This window comes from Eumetopias jubatus, unplaced genomic scaffold (assembly GCF_037043125.1).
Source record: "Eumetopias jubatus isolate StellerSeaLion01/CBP00866 unplaced genomic scaffold, mEumJub1_p1.0 scaffold_3, whole genome shotgun sequence".
NCBI lineage: Eukaryota > Metazoa > Chordata > Mammalia > Carnivora > Otariidae > Eumetopias > Eumetopias jubatus.
In genome coordinates, this window is record NW_028274809.1 from 71,546,395 (window position 1) to 71,563,063 (window position 16,669).

Sequence of the window (16,669 nt, forward strand, 5' to 3'; positions counted from 1 at the left end):
GGCTTCAAGACTCCAGAACTAAGGGAATGATCTGAATCCCAAAGGATGTCTCCCTATGAAAAAAAGATAGGTTTTCTCCTCTAAGTAGTTAAGATGAACCTCCAAGAAAATCTCAATTAATTCAACTTAATTCCTCCAACAAAAGCTGCACATAAAACCTGCAACAAAAGCTCCAGCTGTGGGGCACCTGCTTGCTCAGTTAGTAGAGCATGGGACTCTTGATCTTGCAGTCATGAGTTTGAGCCCCACATTGGGTGTAGAGATTACTTAAAAAAAAAAGTTCCATCTGAATTGTCTCCCTCCCCTCATAGTTTAGCCATGCTAAGTAGCTCACAGTTCATAAATTTTTGCCAGTTTTAAAGATCCAGCTTATATTACCTTGTTTCTAGGTGATTTCTCTCCTTTGTTTTGCTTCTTATAACATACTCTTTCTCCCTCTTTTGGATTGCCTCTCTTCAGTGAAGAATGGGAGAGAGGGAGAAAGGTTATAAATATATAGGGGGAAAGAGTAAGGTTATAAAAAGTAATTTGAATTCATTCGGGCTAGGGATATTTTAATGTCATTGACTCTCTTTAAAAAAAACTAATGACATTTTTTGGTAAATAATTCTGGTAAAATAGTAAAAGCTTCCCAGAATAAACACAAAATATTGCTTTCCAGTATTTTTGTCTCTAAAAGTGGAGAAGACACTAAAGCTAAGGAAGTATTAATTCAGTGTTGCACTCCTCATAGCAAAAGCAGTTATAAAACATACAGTTGCCAACTTTATTAAACCAGCAGCAAAACAATAAATATTATGTCTGGCAACAAGTCAGAATCAACTATTGGCAAAATCCCTTTATGTGATACATTTGGACACTATAATATCAATGATATACAGTATGAAAGCACAATTACTCTAACATGTGCATGCTAATAGATACTGGGCTTTACAGTTGGATGAAACCTTTTATGTGAAGAGTATGAATGAACTTTTTACCTTATGTACAGTTCATTTATGAGGGTGAAGTGCTTGACAACTTTTTTTTAATTGCTGAAAAACCATGCTAAAGGGGAAGAAATTTTAAAAATTTGGATCATAATTATTTTGTGAACCAAAAAATTTTCTGGAAAAGGTGTATTGGAATCTATATTGATGGAAAAAAAACTTTTGGACAAGGAACAACATTACTAGTTAAAGAGTTGACACCTGAATATTATTTCTCATATTGCATTATTTCCAGGGCACAATTATCTCTAAACAACATGGACTGATCTGATTCAGTTTTTATTTTTATTTATTTGTTTTTTTAAAGTAAGTTCCATGCCCAACGTCGGGCTTGAACTCACCATCCTGAGATCAAAAGTCACACACTTTACCAACTGAGTCAACCAGGCACCCCAAAATAAAAATCTTCTAATATTTGAAAACTATTAACAAATTAGCAAGAAGTCACTCACATCACTGATGAAAAAGTTTTTTTTTTATTTTCATCTTACTTACTTAAACAAAAGTGTCAATGGCCATTTATGTAAGAACTACATTCTTCAACTTCAGCTATAGGTTGGCTACAAATAGGGCTACAGACACGTGAGTTTGGTAAAATCAACTAAAGCATTCTGTGAGAATCAACTGGCTATATGGATTTTACAATGCAGTGTTGTATATTTTATTATTATTTGAAATTTATTCAAAACATTTCCCAGATTTACCACCACACCTCTGTTGGGGAGGACCACAATTGCTAGACTTCAAGGAATTCACAATCCAATTGAGAGATGTGAACGCCCTAAAATATCTGATACAGTGTGATGAATACTCTAACAAAGGTATTCAAAGTAAAATGATTACACATTAGATTATTTTTTCTGGGTGGAGATGGGGGGAAGAAAGATGTGTATGGGACATCTGGGTGGCTCAGTTGGTCAAGTGTCTGCCTTTAGCTCAGGTCATGATCCCAGGGTCCTGGGATCAAGCCCTGCCTTGGGCTCCCTGCTCAGCAGGGAGGCTGCTTCTCCCTCTTCCTCTCCCCCTGCTTGTGTTCCCTCTCTCACTGTCTCTCTCTCTGTCAAATAAATAAACCTTAAAAAAAAAAAAAGGATGTGCATGAGTCAATCTCATAGTGATTAAGCCTTCTTTGCCTTACAGTTTATTTTGATATATTGTTTTTAATACTTTTGCCCTGAAGGAGAGTTTCAAACTATTCAAGGTACTGACACATGCCATTTGGGCAAGCCCTCTGAAATCACAGAAGTGGTCTTTTCTGGGTTAGGAAGAAATATATTTTTGAAAATATTTATTTATTTTTGAGAGAGAGAGAGTTTGGGGAGGAGCAGAGAGAGGGACAAGTAGAATCTGCGCTGAGAGCAGATGACATGGGGCTCCATCTCACAACCCTGAGATCCTGACCTGAGCCAAACGGATACTTAACTGACTGAGCCACCCAGGTACCCCAGGAAGAAATATTTTTTATCTCATATCAGATTTCAAAAATTTATGTGACTACCTTCCCACTTTACAGTCAACATGTTTCAAGTGGAAAACCAGAGTTTTATAATCACTGCTCGATTATTTTCACAGCATTTTGAAAAATATATATTTAAGGACCCAGATTCATTCCTAAGCACAATTTTTACTACTTCCTTTAAGAACTGAATCAAGGGGGTGCCTGGCTGGCTCAGTTGGTAGAGCATATGACTCTTGATTTCTTAGTACAGGCCAGTAACATTTTTAAATTCCCTTTGTAAAAAAAATCTATTGTTGAAATCTATCTATCTTATACACACGCACACACACACACAGATATATATCAGTATATATGTCAACACAATTTCAAGTTAGTTTCCCTAATGTACATTTGATAGGAAATGTTGAGTAAATTCTTGTTTCCTTTACCAGTTTTCAAAATTATGAGTTGGCTCCCTAGCATCATTCAAAGATGAAAAATTATATTTTTTAAAAAGTATCATTATAAATTTACATATTAAGATATATTTGGGGCACCTGGGTAGCTCAGTCAGTTAAGCATCTGCCTTCAGCTCAGGTCATGATCTCAGGGTCCTGGGATCAAGCCCTGCATTGGGCTCTCCACTCAGTGGTGAGTCTGCTTCTCTCTCTCCCTCTGTGATCTATGTTGCTTTCACTCTCAAATAAATAAATAAAATATTTTTTAGAAAAGATATATTTGGGGGCACCTGGGTGGCTCAGTCATTAAGTGTCTGCCTTCAGCTCAGGTCATGATCCCAGGGTTCTGGGATCTAGCCCCACATCGGGCTCCTTGCTCAGCAGGAAGCCTGCTTCTCCCTCTCCCACTCCCCCTGCTTGTGTTCCCTCTCTCGCTGTGTGTCTCTCTCTGTCAAATAAATAAATAAAATCTTTTAAAAAAAAGATATGTTTTGGGGTGCCTAGGTGGCTCAGTTGGTTAAGCATCTGATTCTTGATTTCAGCCTGGGTCATGATCTCAGGGTTGTGAGGTCAAGCCCCCAGTCGGGCTCTTCGCTGAGCATGGAGCCTGCTTAAGATTGTCTTTCTCCCTCTCCCTCTGCCCCTCCCCGCTCCCTCTCTTAAAAAAGGTATATTTTTGTTTCAATCCATTGTAGTTAGTCTTAACAATGTTCAAATTGTCTCATCTTTGGCCAGTGCGAGTCACTTCAAGTTGTCCTCTTTAGATTGGCTCTCCAGCCCTTTAACGTGATGCCAATAATCTTGATAGTTTTGGTTTGTTTTGTTTTTAAGAGAGAGAGAGTGAGCGCATGAACGGGGTTGGGGGGAAGGAAGAGGGAATCTCAAGCAGACTCTGCACTGAGCGTGGGAGCCCCTCTCTGGGGGCTGGATCTCACAACCCTGAGATCAGGACCTGACCCAAAATCAAGTCAGATGCTTAAATGACTGAGCCACTCAGGCACCTAATATATAGGTTTTTCTTACTTATTTGTCAGAGAGAGAGAAAGCGAGCACAAGCAGGCAGGGGGAGAAGCAGGGAGAGGGAGAAGCCCAGGCTCCCCATTGAGCAGGGAGCCCGATGCAGGACTCGATCCCAGAACCCTGGGATCATGACCTGAAGGGAAGGCAGATGCTTAACCGACTGAGCCACCCAGGCGTCCCTGATGTCTTGATAGTTTTCATGCTTAATAGTGTAATAGGGTATTCTGGGCTTGTCTTGAACATTTCCTATCCCAAATCTGGAGTCAGCATTGGCATCAAGGAATTCTTTTCAGGGGCAAATGATATTTAGAGGCCATAATATTGGTACACAGGTGTGGGCTTGTTGCTACTGCAATAGTCTGTTTCTTAGGCTTTTAGAGTGGATAGAATTAGGAAGTATGTATTTTTTAAATATAAAATATGTAATGAGTTCTTCATACATCTAATTCAGGATCAGAGAGTTTTTATGTAACTCATTCATTTTATATCTGTTTCTTTTTTGTCCCATAGCAAAAATTAAGTTTTAAAAATACCAACTTTGCTTTTTGCAAAACATCCATTAGCTTTTTCTCAGACTATGCATGCAACAATACTAAAATAACAGCACCAATTCAGGCCACAAGAGTATGGTTAGTGATAACAATTTAAGTTCCTGTTTTGTTGTTGCTGCTTTAAAGTTATTTTTCTTGTTTTATATCCTATGAGAGATATACTGTTAAATTACTATGTTTGTGTGTGGTTTTTAAAAATTATTAAATGGGGTCGCCTGGGTGACTCAGTCATTGGGCATCTGCCTTCCCTTCAGGTCATGCCTTTGGCTCGGGTCATGATCCCAGGGTGCTGGGATTGAGCCCCACATCAGGCTCCCTGCTTGGCAGGAAGTCTGGTTTTCCCTCTCCCACTCCCCCTGCTTGTGTTCCTGCTCTTGCTCACTCTCTCTGTCAAATAAATAAATAAATAAATAAATAAATAAATAAATAAATAAAAACTATTATATGTAAAGTCACTTGGAATAGTCTCTATATGGAACTCCATATACAATTAAGTTTATTTCATTTAGCTTTCATTTTTTTTTAAGATTTTATTTATTTATTTGACAGAGAGATACACAGGGAGAGAGGGAACACAAGCAGGGGTAATGGGAGAGGGAGAAGCAGGCTTCCTGCCGAGCAGGGAGCCCAATGCGGGGCTCCATCCCAGGACCCTGGGACCAGGACCTGAGCCGAAGGCAGATGCTTAACAACTGAGCCACCCAGGCACCCCATTTAGCTTTCATTTTGATGGGAGTGTTTTAAATTTAATTTGTTTTTGTTTTATAATTATGTAAATTATATGGTTCCAAAATCACATCTACAAAACCAGTTTTATGAGAAAACTTCCTACTATTCTATTTTTTCTGCCTGTTCCCTTTCTCCTTATAGGTAACCATGTTTTTTAAGGTTTTGATTTTTCCTTTCATTTAAGCCTGGGTGGCTCAGTTGGTTGGGCGACTGCCTTTGGCTCAGGTCATGATCCTGGAGTCCCAGGATCGAGTCCCACATCGGGCTCCCTGCTCGACAGGCAGTCTGCTTCTCCCTCTGACCCTCTTCCCTCTCGTGCTCTCTATCTCTCATTCTCTCTCTCTCAAATAAATAAATAAAATCCTTAAAATAATTAATTAAATAAATATATGGATGAATGGTAGCATACAGTAGAGGTTTTTCTCCATCTTGCTTTTTTTTTTAATTTATTATATACTGTGGTTGTGAAATACTTCATACTATATACATTCCTCATTCATTTTTAAAAATTGCATAGTACTGCACTCTGTGTGTACCCTAATTAATTCAACCATTTCCCTATGATGAACATTTGGGGTATGTCCATACTTTAGCTATAATAAACAGCTTTAGTGAATATCTTCTTATATACATATATTTATATATTGATTTTATATTTTCGTCCGTGTTGGTCAGATTCCTGGAAATGGGTTTTACTAGTCAAAAAAAAAATGCATATGTAACTTTGCTAGATACTGTCAAAATCTCTGTTGTTGAGGTTTTTTCCATTTTTCATTTCAATAAGCAATATTTGAGAGTGGTCCTTTTCTCATAAGTGCCTTACTAACAGGTTGTGTTGTTAAATGTTTGGATTTTTGCCAATTTGTTGGGTGAGAAATAGTATCTCAGTGATTCTTAATTTGCATTTCTCTTATGAGCAGGGTTGAGAATATTTCTATTTAAGGGACATTTGCCTTTTTCTGTAAAATGTCTATTCAGGCTGTTGGTCTTTTATTCATTTTTAGACACTCTTTGTATATAGGGTTATTGGATTGTCTCATATAAGTTACAATATTTTTTGAGTTTCTCATTTGTTATTGTACTTAGCTTGTGGTATTTATTTTCTTTTTTGTCATAAAGCCTTTTTTTAAGTGCTATATAAAAACTTTTTAGTTTTATGTATTTGAATGTATTTTATGTATTGCCAGTATTTCACATTATTGCATCTAGTTTTGACCATTGCAGGGAATGTTTTCCCTACTCTCCACTTACAGAGGAATTGACCCATAAGTTCTCCTAGTACTTGTGTGGTTCAAATTTTTACATTTAAATATCTGTTTTTAAAATTTATCCTTAGAATAGATCCACATTCATCTCTTCTGACTACCCAGATCCCAACACCACTTGTTAAAAAGTCCATTTTTTCCTCAGTGCTTTGAGATACAGCTTTTATCTATGTTAAATTTTCATATGCACTTGGGTGAATTTATCAATTTTCTGTTGTGTTTCATTGATCTTTTTCTCAGGTGCCAATGCCAGCTGTAAATTATAAAGGCTACATATATAGTGTATTTTAGTATCTGATATGAGATCGCCCCACACACTTTCAGTGCTCTTCTTTTTCAGGGCTTTTCTTGTTTGTTTTTTTTTTATTCCAAAAGAATTTTATAATCAATTTTATGCTTATAACACTGTTCTTAATCAGGAGTCTTTATCTGAAGTACTGTCAGAGTTTTTTTTTTTTTTTAAAGGAGAAGAAATACTTGCTTTCCACCCCAGACCTACTGAATCTCTGGATATTGGGTCTGGGTATGTATATTTAAAAAAAAACTTTCTGGTAGATTCTGATAATCCCATTAAAAATGGCCTTATAAAGTATAAATTTAAGTTCTAATTCATGACTATTTTATGATTTGTATTCTCTTATATATTCTGGATCTTACTTAATGACTCCAGGACTTACCTAGTTTTTTAAGCCAGAAATCCCTGTAGTCTTCTTTCAGTGCTTCCTCTCCCTTAACTCCCTGTTTTCAGTTGGTCAGCAAATCCACATTTTACCTCAAACACATCTGGCTTTAAATCCCCAGTGCCACTGTCCTTCACTGTCTTTCTCATGAGCTGTTAAGCACTTTGGTCATACTACAGTCTATCATTTGCACTGCCTACATAGTTGTTGCTCCCTAAAAACAAGGTTGATCATGTCACTCCTTTGCTGACTTTTGTTGGCACTCAGGATAAATTCAGTCACCTTACCATGGTATCTTAGGCCTTTCACTCTCAGGTCCTACCCTCCTTTTCCTTCTTCATCCCTGGTATTCCATACCTCACAATGAATAGTCCTGTTTCGGTGAACTTCTCATTAGTGGATGGACACCAGGCTTAGTAGCTCTTTTTTTTAAAGTTATGGCTTCTTTTACTTAGGATCCGCCCCTCCGAAGCATTGCCTGGTAGGCTGTCGGTATTTGAGATGCAGTTCAAATGACATCCTTTTGATAAAGCTTTTTTCTTAGAGTCAGAATTATTTGCCCCGTCCTCTTTATTCTAGCAAAACTTTATTATTTGTATCTTTATAATGTGATTTATGTGAGTCTCTAATCTCCCAGGAATTTCACACTTTCAACATCAACCAGAATGTGAGCTTTTCATGTTTTCCCAGTCTCTAGCAGAGTGCATAGCATATAGTGAGCACTCAAATGTTTGTTCAATGAATGGAAACAAATAACTCTTCATTAGTTTGTACTGATTGAAACTGAAACAAGACATGACAGTGGCCAGCTTGTTCTACTATTGAGATCTCTCATATTGGCTTTTTGTTATCAGCCTTCCTAGACTTTGTTCTCTGTACATACATGTCAATTCCTTATCCTTTGAAGATCCGTGTATAATGCCTATAATAAATTAGATACCTAACCATCTTTATCTCCATATCTCCCTATTTGAGAAGTTCTATCTTGGTCTTAAAAATAGATGCTGCTTGCAGAAGAAAGTGCAACAACTTACATATAGTGACGGCATAATTAGCATGGGTTAGGTATATATCTTATATAGAATTTCAGAAATAATTATCAGTAATATTAGAAAAGATGTTTGTTAAATTCTTTTGCAATTCTGAAGATGAAGTACTAATTTAGATGATTATCCTAGGTAGAGAACTAAGTGCTACCATAGTGAAATTATTTTATAATTGTAGTAATTATTCCCCCACCCTCCAACTCTATGACTGTGTTGTAATCTTTGAAACAATCAAATGTGATAACATAAAGAAGGGAAGGAATTATATTAAAAAAATAATTTAAGCACAATTTCAAAGAGGGTAGCAAATACTAGAATAATCCAGTTTTAAATTTCTAGTATACTTTTTTTTTAAAAATCAGTTTTAAAGGTATAAATTGGATAATTAATATATTTGAACTACCAAACAGCACCAAATTATTTTAAATATATATTTAAATACACAAATTAAAGCTTTTTTATTGAAATGTAGAAATTCATCTTATGAATATTAGCTAATCTGAGTTTTTCATTTATCAACTATTTTGTTAATCATTGATTTCCATTTAACTGCATTTCAACCTTGAGTGTTACAAAAATATTTTTCAAATTATTGGAATAATGTATAGTTTTGATAATAAGTATAGTTTTTAAATATTTTTTTAAAGACAGTAAAATCAAGTTCTTTATTATCATCACTTTTATCCTTTATTCCAACATTCTGACAACACCGAGTCTTATTTTGTACAAGTTACTTTATCATTCACCCAAGGAAAAGACAACTTTTGTTATATATGGCTGCAACTTGAAATTATATATACATACTCTTAAAAACATTTTTTGGATCATGATTTTAAAATCAACCAGAAGAATGATAGGAATTTTTAATGAGTTTTTATTTTTACATAAGTTTTTATATGTTAATCACTTTTATTACCAATGTACCAGTGTTTTCTGTTGATTAGGCATATATTCAAAATTTAATAAATGAATTTTATTATGTCAAATGTTTTTCCCACAGGTTTCTTCTCTAAAAACAGGCAATATAAATTACATATCCTTATGAAACCTAGTGTTTGGAAAAACAAGGTACCATCTTCAACTCAGTATCATTTCAAAATATTACTGGAACCTAAAGTTGAAACTTATTTTGCTGTATTTGAAGTATTTACGTATCTTTAAGTTTTCCAAATTACTGAAGTGTGCCATTTAACTTTATTTCAAGAGAGAATTCTGTATAAAAATTGAGGCAACTTTAATCTAGCCCTTTTTAAAAAAATCTTTTCAGAATTGAATACTTTCCTAAAAGTAATGCTAGTGATTAAACTGTCAGAAATGGATTGTTGAAATATTAATAATTCTTTATGGAAATATCAGTGAGTTGCCTTGTTTACTTACAAATGTTTTAAAATACTGTTTGAGTAATGACCGCTATTATTTAAAATTCATGAACATTTTTTGTTAATTATTTTGGCTGGAATATCTAAATGCTAGCATTCACACTTATATTTTAATCTATATTTTTCTTCTGGAACATTATTGGTGAATTTTGAGATTGTAGAACTCTTGACCCAGTCATACATGTATAGAGCTTGGCCTCTGAGTTAATTAAATATGAGTTAATAATATATTATAAGGAAATTATTGTCCTTATTACAGTTATTAGGTAGTTACTCAAATTATAGCTTCAAAGGAATGCAGAGCATGGAAAACTCAGGATTAAATTATGCATTTGAACCTTAGGCCAGCTTTTACTGTAGAGAGAGTTTTCTGCTAGGAGAGAAATTGTATGTCATTGAAATTAAATGCTTTTCTGGGGATGGAAGGTTCCAGTTTTTAATGAAATTACTGAGTGTGGTGTAGTGAAATGATTAAAATCTGTATTCCGGGAATGTGGCAGGGAAAAAAAATCAATAAGTGCTAGCGCAGTTTTGCTGCTCAATGTGAATCCTGAGAACGAAATAAACTACTACAAAAATAATAATTAAAAACATATCAGCACATTAATTTATTTAGCATCAGTCTCCTGAGACATCATCTTCACTAATTTTTAGCATACATTTTACTGTGTAATGAGCAGCCTTTTTTTTTCAGATATCCCTATTAGGCAGGCAGTATTTCTGCCCTTCCCCCAGTGCTCCTGCATTGCAATCATTGTACTTGCACTTATTATGTTACAAATGACCGAGGTAAGGCTGACATTCTCAGTGCATGCAAAAAGACCTAGTCTGCCAAGCTTTTTTTTCCCCCCTAATGAAGCAGCTTTGTGAAATCTCCCCATGTGTTAATACTAATGAAGATCCTCCAGCACAATTAAAATCACAGCCAGTGGCTGAAGAGGAAACATAAAACAATAGCATCTTTTAAGATACATTTATCCACAAATGTATGTACAAAATATACATATATGGTCAAGTTATTCTTCTGTGGCTTGCCTCTCACTTGCTCTTCATCCTGAAAATTAAATCATGCAATTTTTAATTATATAAACTTGGAGACTTTAATGTGTTCTGGGGGAAAAAAAACACTACCCCAATGAAAAAAATTAAATTATATATATTCTTGTGTAATAAAGCGTTAACCAAAGTTATGGCTTTTTAAAAATCATTTTTAGGAAGCTATGGGGTGGTGTACCCAGGAGGGAATAGGGTGTACTTCACCTTTATTTTAACTTCATTGGTTTCAGGATGTTGGGATTGGGGGGTGAGGGCGAAATGTAAGGGTAAACAACAGGAAGTTGGGAGATTCTGGGGGTAGACAAAAAGCACACCTCCCGTGTAGTTTAAAGATGGAGCAATGAGCTACCAGGTTTAACTTGATTTTTAAAAAAAGTGTTCAATTCCTACAGTTAGCTACCCCCCCTTTGACTTCAGAAATTGGAGGGAAAAACTACAATTGAGATTACCTTTTACAGTTTTAACTTCTAACTTTTAAAACGTTTTGCTGTTTTAACGTGTTTTATTTACATTTTAATTCCGTGCATCAACACTACTGCTAATTTAATTTGCCCGTGTTTGGGCAGCAGCGTTTCATCCCGGGACCATCTTGCGTCCTGCTTTTTTGAGTTCTAAACATCCACGAATTACTGGCATATTAATTTAGTTGGTTTATAGACTTCAACCGAATTCTGAGTTTACAGACAAAAAAGTTTAGGTGGAAATGGTTAATCTATGCTCCCTATTGTCCAGTTTACGTTTTTTTAAAATTAGGTTTCCAATCCTATTTTCTAGAGTCCTACTTTGGAAAGAAAAAAATATTAAGTTTCTTAACTTTTTCCTGGGACAAGGAACGGTTGCAAACTCAAAGCTACAGTATTCTTGGGAGGAAGAAGCAACCCCCCTCCCTCCCTTGGCTCCTTTAGGAGCTGATAGGTCATTTATTATTGGAACTGAAATGGTATAAACAATTCTCTCTCTTTTTTCCCTTGTTAACAGCAACTTTCATTGTTAGAGAGAGGAGAGAGAGAGAAGCCTTGTTGGTTGACGTCACTTGGTTCATGAAGCCTTCGCCTAGAAGTGAAGCTGCTGAACAAACCTTGAGAAGAATCATCTCCTGCTTCAATCTGCTGCTGGATAGGAACTAATCAGAGAGAGGCGGAAGGCGGAGAAGGAGGGAGTCAAGGGCTTTCCCGATCACAAATCTCACCTCCACTCCAACTCTCTTTATACTTTCCTTGCAAAAATAATAATCGCGATAAGGAGGTGGTAGGGTTTCCAAAAACAAAAGTCGTAACCTTCAACCATCTGGGGAAGGCAAAAATCTCATCCACCGCAACTCTCAGTTTGAAAGTAAGGTGAGTTCAAAATCTTCGGGTGTGAGGGGTGCGGGTGAAGATGAAAATTCCAAATGTTACAAAGCCGGTTGTTAGCTGAACAGGAGAAACTACGCTCCTGCGAGCGGGGTCTCCGGAGTGGCTTCTCTCGAGGCGCTCGCCCTGCCCGCCCTGCTCGCCCTCCGCGGCTGTTTACCCTCGCTGGTCGGTGTGTCTCTTTGTTGTGCAGGCTGGAAGGCTGGGGCGGTGCTCGGGGTCCCGAGCGGAGTTTGGGGGAGGAGGACGCGGTCCTGGGGGGGAGGTGGGGGGTGCGGTCTCCGGAGAATGTAAACTTTATTCCTAGCTGCCAGTGCGGGACTTCGGTGCAGCAGGGCCGCGGGCAGACGCTGCCGCCGCCAGTCCGCCTCCTTTGTGCCGGTCGCCCTGCTGGGCCGCCTGGGCTGCGCGCCTCCTCCTCCCTGCGGCTCCCAGCGCTCGGCTCCCAGCGCTCGGGTTGCCACCAACAGTTTTGCTTCTCAAAGGATAACCTCCGGCACTGTTGCGATCGCCGTTCCTACCCCGGAGTATACGCTGCTCCCCCAATCCCTGCCGGGGTAGTTTCAAGATACCCCCCACCCCCCCAGTCCGCCTACTGCTGCCCTTTTTTGCCTCCGCCCCCTCTTCCCTTTAGGACTGCTGATCTGCTCCTGGCACCCCTCACCCTCCCCGTCCGGGCCTCTTTTGCTTTCTCTGTGTAGCTTGGAGCTCCAGAGTTTACAGAAAATGGGTTGGGGTGGGGGGTGTTGTAATGGGGGCAGGTGGGACCGGGAAAAGAGCTGGATACTTGGGAAGATCTATGCCTGTACACAGGGTTAGAGGAGCACAGCTTTTCCTGCAGTAATGTCTGTCTCCTAGCAGTTCTTCCCCGGGAACAACCGCCAGCCCTCAACTCTTCTTCGCTCTTTTAATCTTCTTGTTGCTCCCCTCCCCCCTTTCTCTTTCGCGGCTTTCCTCCTGTTAAAGTAGTTCCATGAACCCCAGAATTGGGACTTGGGAAAGGAAGGAAGTGTTGGGAGAGTAAGAGCTGGCCCTGTTGTTTGGGCGATTTTCTCTTTTCTCTCCCTCTGTATTTATCTTTTGTGTGTTGCTTCCTTATAAAGAGAGAAGCAGCTGCAGTCCTTGGCCGAGTTGTTGAAATTTATCCCTTTGTGTATATTACAATATCCTCCATTTTTTTTTTCCTGCCCTCTAAACAACAAGCGTTTCGCCATCTTGGGCAATTTTTATTCCCAAGTCTCCCTTTTTTTATTTTTGAGAAAGGGAAAGAAGCCTTAGAAAGGCAAAAAGTATGTCTGGATAAGACTCAAAGTTTAGGGAATGTTCAGGGGGCCCAGTGACGTCATGTAAACTTTATCGAGAAATTTTCCCAAGAGAAAATTTTTCACCTAATTTTTTCCCGGTTTTAAAGGACCGTGTAACTTACTGGTTAAAGATAAGTTGTGTTGCTTATTTTGGGGTCTTGCACTCAGAATGAACCCTCAGCGTCTACACGTTTTACGTTTTGGTAACAGGTGGAAAATTATGTGCAAAAAGATGGTATAAACTTTTATAGTGTCATTGGTATTCACCTAGCTTTATGTCTACGTGTTTTTTTCTTTAAATATTTCAAATGTTATTTTTAATCAGTATATTCCTTTCTCATTTACTCCACTCTGCTGTGGATTTTTCTTTATTTAGCTTGGTTAATATTTTACGTATAATTATCTTAGATTACCTAGATCCCCTTTTGTAATTAAATAATCTATTTTTTTTACATATTTCCTTACATTTTGGAAAGATAAAACTATTAAAATACCTGGAGATACTGGATACTTTTAAAATTTAGTAGCAGATATTAAACGATTGGCAAAAATGTTAGTATTTAAAAGCAAAATTTATTTTAAAATATATTTTATAACTTCAAGCTGTAAGCTCTTTGTCAGCCATTGTGAAAAAATAAACAATAAAAATTAGTATTGTTTTAATTTGCTTGTCTAAAATAGTTTTTTATCTCACAGAAGTTCGGTTGGTCACATGACCAAACTTAATGATACACTGACTGGTATATAAATAAGAGGTACTGTAAATTGAATGGGAAACTGAAATTCTGTCTCCTGTAGTCATTTTCAGTCAGCATATTTCCTTCTCTTCTAACAAGGACATGAAACTGTCTGTATTTAATTTGCATTCTCTTTGTCTTCTGGGTTGGGGAAAAAAACTGACTACAATTAACTAAAAAAAAAAACTAATAGAAACAATTCTGAATACACTGAAAAGGTTTGTCTAACATAAAAATTTACATTGTATGTAGTAGTATGTTTTTATCTCTGTAGCAGTCTCCTTTGGTATTACTTGCTGTGTTATTTATCTTGGAATTTTCTTATGTAAAACGCTATATAGAAAGCTTGACTGAATTGAATGTCTGCCATTTATGTGAATTGTAGGTAGGTGAAAAATGTTTAAATAGTTAAGAGCACATAGAACAGATGGTTTTAAATTATACATGCAACAAAGGACTAGAAGATTTGGCAGATTATAAATGGCAAGCAACAGAGGATAAGCAGTTTAAGAAAATGGTAGTTAAGTACATTGGATGTCTCACACCTATTGTAAACACTGTACATATTGTCACTATGCTACATAATCAATAATTTAGACAACATTGAGGCACTTGTAAGTTTCAGATAGAAAAAAGTCAAATTTTACAGCTGTTTGAAATGAATGGCTGAGTGTAAAATTATTTTAAGCCTGTGATGACAAATAAGAGTTTTATAGGGGAGGTGATCAAATTGTATGCTGTAAAAAGAAAGTTATTTATCAGGACTGAATATTGTATTCATATAATGGTTAGGAGAGAAGTAGGAGTAGGCAGATATTTTAAAATCCAGAGAATAGTATCTTTACTGTTCCTATATGTTAAATTATTGCTGAACTATAGTAGCATTTACTCTTTCAAACACTACTTAAAATACCTTTAGAGTATTCAGTCTTGGAAACGCGTTTATTAGAATTCTGTTGGCATAATTTACTAAGTATTTATTAAATGAAGGAAGGATGTATTTTGGTTATTATTTTTTGAGTTTTGTACATTATGATAATTTTTCCTGGTGAATATAGTTTGCTCTCAATTTTTAAAATGTAAAGATTTTTATGTAGCTTTTGCCTTTCTAGAAGAATCTGAGTAATTATATTTAGCATTTTTCAAGATTTAAAATAACAAAGTATTCAAGTTGGCAGAAATTTGTTTTTATTTTTATGTCATTTATTTAAAATGCGTTTAAGTCTGTAATGGAAACCTTGGAATTTTAATTCTGTTGCCCTTTCTCTCATTTCTTTGTTTGCATGTTTATTATAGAACTGCAGTGTAAAGGAGCAGATGTTTTGCCAAACATCCTGATGTGTTGCTTTTTCTTATGGGAGTGCATAACTGTTCCTTCTGATGCATCAACTTGACAGCTGGTTGATTTCATGGAGCTGCTAAGAAGCCATTAGTGGTGTCATTGAATTGAAACAGAACAGTCACTCCCAGCTTGAACTGCAATTGTTAATGTCTTTGTTGCTACTTTTGTGTTACTATACAAGATGTAGGATATCACAGTTGCACGAAAGTTCCTGTTTTCTGTCTTATCTCCTTGAATTAGTGAAAAAATGTGTTAAACTTGATTACTTTTAGGTTTAAAGGTTTCTCAAAAGAAAAGATTTTAAATTGTAGTTTCTTAGTTTCTGACGCAGTCTTAGCTAGGACTACCAAAAGAAGTGATTTAACACAAAGTAATGTGTGATTTTGACCCCTAGTCGAAATAATATCTTAATGATTTTTAATATACTTGATATCCTGAGGGATTAATTAAATTACCTAGTTAGGTATTTTAAGAGTTTTTGCTTATATAAAATTAAGTATTTCATACCATAAGGTTTTAAAAAAATTGTGCTTTATTTAATAAATGTTGACTTTTTGATTAAATATTTCTTTAAACTTTTGTTGCAGAAAGTAATCAGAAAAGAATTATTGAGGAAATGGGCAATTTTATATTTGATTTTCTCTCTAAGGAGGTGAAGATAGTAAATAATTGACTAGTGGTCATTTAATGATTTTAAAAATTGAAATGGTATTTTTATTATACTTAGTAACTTTTAGTGATAGTTTCGGCTATCAAACTATGGAACTAAAAGGTGTCAAATCATCCCATTGATACTTAAGTGTTTTCTACCTATTTTATTTATTTATTTGATAGGAAAGGAGATAGGAAAGAGGAGGAATAAGGAATGACCATTCCAACAGAGAAAACATATTTTTTAAAAAATGTGTAATAAAACCTTTAGGATAATAAGTTTAGAGTTTATGATGTAGTTTACCACTATGTCAGGAGATCTTTTCTAGTTTTAGTTTTTACTCATTTTTAATTTTTAAATCTTTAAGTACCATAAGCATTTAAATAATTTTTCAAAGAGCATAAAATTTACAACATATTTAAAATAGTTTGCCTTTAATAAATACTTAAAATGTGAAATTGGTGATTAGAATATATGATTTGCTGAATTAAATGTCATTAAAAGGACTTCCTATACAATATAAACAAATTGTAAACACTTCTAATACACTGCTAAGTGATTCCAGAATTATGATTTCCTGCAATTATAAGTTTATAGAGATGTTTTCCTTTTAAATAGACCATGCATTACTAACACTTCTTTCAGGTAGTATACTTTCTCAACTCTTTTTA

General features: G+C 36.0%; 1 protein-coding gene across 20 annotated transcripts in view; it reads left to right on the forward strand.

Annotated features, from left to right (window-relative positions):
* Window positions 1-16,669, forward strand: part of BAZ2B (bromodomain adjacent to zinc finger domain 2B) — a 381,759-nt gene that overhangs the window by 61,539 nt on the left and 303,551 nt on the right. For all 20 annotated transcript variants that reach the window (XM_088021659.1, XM_088021666.1, XM_088021670.1 and 17 more), the window contains one exon: window positions 11,590-11,948. The gene's annotated coding sequence lies outside the window, so the exon portion shown is untranslated. The remainder of the gene's footprint in view (window positions 1-11,589; window positions 11,949-16,669) is intronic.